General features: G+C 50.3%; 1 long non-coding RNA gene across 1 annotated transcript; it reads left to right on the top strand.

The window, feature by feature from the left end:
- The first annotated feature begins 1,787 nt into the window (after nt 1-1,787).
- LOC124232113 (uncharacterized) lies at nt 1,788-3,001 on the top strand. Its single transcript, XR_006886771.1, has 3 exons — nt 1,788-1,859; nt 2,155-2,389; nt 2,861-3,001. It is a non-coding gene; the product is annotated as an uncharacterized LOC124232113 (long non-coding RNA).
- Nucleotides 3,002-3,290: the final 289 nt, after the last annotated feature.

Raw genomic sequence — 3,290 nt, 5'->3', positions numbered from 1 at the left:
GAGAAAGGCCTATGTCAGCACGGTGGCTCTCCTGACCTTTAAGGGCAGCGAGGAGTTAGCTCAATCTGAAACATGTGGCTGCCAACGGACTTCAGTCTCAGCTGGAACAGGACAGAACAGCTGGGCAGAGAAGCAGAGGGGAGTCCCGCTTCCTGCGCCTCCCTGCTCTTTCTGGGTCTTCTCCCAAGCCCAGGGTCGCCTGAAACGTGGAAGGCAGAAGCCGCATTCTCCTTTTAGACCTGGTTCTTGGAATCTGGTTGCACATGGAGAGAGGATAAAGGGTCACCTTCTAGAAGGCAGGACATTCTCACCAAACCTGTGCTTCACTCGGCCCCAAAGTAATTCAGTAACTTCTCTGTTTAGTCGTCAAAGCTTGCCTCCAAAGTGCGTCATTTGTGTCAGGAAACCCACTTTCGATTCGGGGCTACATAAACTGGTTGCCCACAGTAACAAAACAAACATCACTGAATAGTCAGCTCTGCCCCTAACAGTGTCTATGGTGAGGACAGATGCTAAGCGGCATGCTCCAGAATAGATGGGTTTTACCTGAAATATATGGATTACTCATGTAAACCAGTCGTTTCCTACATTGGGTGGTCATCACACTGCTCTGAAGATCTGATGAAAACTCTAGACTCCGCCTGCCCTTTACAAAGTATATATGTACTCATCAAATTTAGGTTATATCATTTCGGGGGCTCGTAGACTCCTGAAACCCATTTGTAGACCCCCAAGGTAAAAACCTGTCCTCAGTCAACACAGCAAGCACCCAGTACTCAAGAAGCACAGCTGCTGGCAGAGAGTGTGGTCCAGGGCGTGTGGTAGTGAACTGGAGTCAGAAGTTCTGATGAGGGGCTGGCTGGCGGAGCAGTGGTTAAGTTTGTGCGCTCCACTTCGGCGGCCCCAGGTTCACAGGTTCAGATCCAGGGAGCGGACCTAGCACCACTCATCAAGCCACACTGAGGTGGCATCACACATAAAATAGAGGAAGAATGGCACAGATGTTAGCTCAGTGACAATCTTCCTCAAGCAAAAAGAGGAAAATTGGCAACGGATGATAGCTCAGGGCCAATCGTCCTCACAAAAAAAAAAAGTTCTCATGAGTTGTCACAATTTAGTGAGGTGGGAGGGCGTCCTACTTGCAAGAAGGAGACCCACTCGACATGAAGCAGAACGTTTGACTCAAGGACAGTTGTGATCTGGCAGCTCTGATACAGTGTCATCAGTGGTGAGAAGGAAGGAGTGGGGATGAGGACGGGATGCAATGAAGATGTATGTTAGCTACATCACTTGATAATTTTTTAATGGTTTGAAGCCTAATGGTTTTTCAAAATGATACATGAAAAGGTCCCTTTGGCAAAAGAGTCTTGTGCTAAAACAGCCATGTCAAGTGCCTTCCAGTGAATGGAAGGTTGGGACAACCTTTGTGAGACAGGTGGCTATCTGCAGAATACAATCACAAGGGCACAAGGACCCCAAACGTTGTTGCTGTGGCTTAAGGTGTTTATTACAAAGTGCAAGTGTTCCTGGAAAGAGCAATACTTTGTCCTATCAGCCATTTACACTATAGACAGAATTTTTGTCTGCTCCTTCTCGGAAGGTCTTCTTTTGATTCCAAGGAGTTTAGAGAAGGCATAAAAACGCTCGAGATTGGAGGAGGGGGATGGGAGAGGACTTGGATGGGAGCTAGAGGCGTTGAAACCAAACTGATCATGTCATGATTTCTCTCACTATTGATCCTGCTTTCAGCTAAGCTGAGTTGCAAATCGACTGAGTTGATTGAGCCATTTGCCTCAAGATCAAATTCTGGCCAAAATATTAGCCCCTGTTCCTGCTCCAACTTCAGGATGTATCCTGAGGTAGAGATTTCATGTTACCAACCTATCTTTATGCTTCATATTGGGAGGTACTGCTGTTACTGCCATGCATGTGTATATGTGTGTATGTCTGCGTGCAAATCTGTGGGCATGTGCTCTTACTGCAGTGTGTGTATATGTGTGCGTGTGTGCATGCAAATCTGTGGGTGTGTCTGCAAGGCTGGGTGTGTCCACAAGTCGAGGACAGGATCCTAATGCTTTCCACACTAGGTGCCTGTGAACCCTTTGGTTTCTAAGTTCAGACACGCTCTGTTCCTGTTTGCATCTCTCCTTTCAGAACCAGCTTTCCTCCCCTGCAGCATCTCTGGCACCTGCTCTACTGTCCCTTCTTTATTGATTCATCCATTCAACACAAATGTACTGAGCAGCCACCTGGGTCAGACACACCGCTAGGGACTGAGGATGGGGGAGTGGACAAGGAGGACCCATCCCTGGCTGCCGGGAGCCTACAGTCTAGTGGAGGAAACAGACACCAGAGAACTAACCATACTGACTAATGAATGACGACTGTGGTAAGTGCCTTGGAAGAGAAGCACAGAGAACTAGGGCTGTGCAACGGGAAGCCGAGGGAGAGGGAGCGGGTGCTGACCCTGAGGTGCCATCAGTGTCAGGGTTTGGGTGAGGTTGAATGGGCAGGACAGAGTGCGGAGGCTAAGTGGAGGGCCTGAGGAGGGCGTGTGGGAGAGGACACGTAGGAAGCGGGTGCTGAGGAACTGGGCACAAGGCGGGAGGACCCCAAAGAGTCAGGGGGAGGAAGGCTGGGGGGATGCAGAGGGGAAAGCTGAGATTTGGGGGAGGGGGGGCTGTTGAGGAGGGATAACAGCGGGGTGACCTGGAAGTGACTTGGAGGGAAGGGCAGTGCTGGGTGTGTGCCCCATCCCCAGAAGGGCCAGGCTGTCCTCCTGGGACTGCACAGTGAGTGTGTTGGCCTCAGCTGGGCAGGGATCCCTGGGTGGCTCTCATAGCATCTGAAATCATCTCAGGTATTGCTGGTCTGAGTGCCCCTGCTATAAAGCAAGGAGTGTCAGTGCGGACTCTGCAGCCAGAAAGCCAGAAATGTGCTCCCCTGTTGGGGAGATAAAAGAGCTCTCGGGAGCACCGGGGATGAAGAAGCTTGTTAAGGAATGAGAATAAGGTGGAGAAGACCAGAAAGGTAAGCTGTCGCACAGCAATCTGTCCCAGCAGGAAATACCGACTGTGAAGATACAGAGCTGCCTTCGGATTCTAGTCGTCTCCAGAACCACACAAACGACTGTGCACGAGAGATTCAATGGGCACAGGCAGCCTTTGACTGAGGCTGGACTCCTGCTTGTTACCCCGGCAACTGTGATGGTCCTTATTAAGACAACAGGGATGCTTCCAAGCACCAAGAGGGTAGGGAACTAGGTGGTGGTTGTTAGTGCTATGGAGTGG

Source organism: Equus quagga, unplaced genomic scaffold (genome assembly GCF_021613505.1).
Source record: "Equus quagga isolate Etosha38 unplaced genomic scaffold, UCLA_HA_Equagga_1.0 HiC_scaffold_25145_RagTag, whole genome shotgun sequence".
NCBI classification, from domain to species: Eukaryota; Metazoa; Chordata; class Mammalia; order Perissodactyla; family Equidae; genus Equus; species Equus quagga.
The sequence above is the reverse complement of the archived record's forward strand: the minus strand, read 5'-3'. Positions and strand labels throughout refer to the sequence as shown.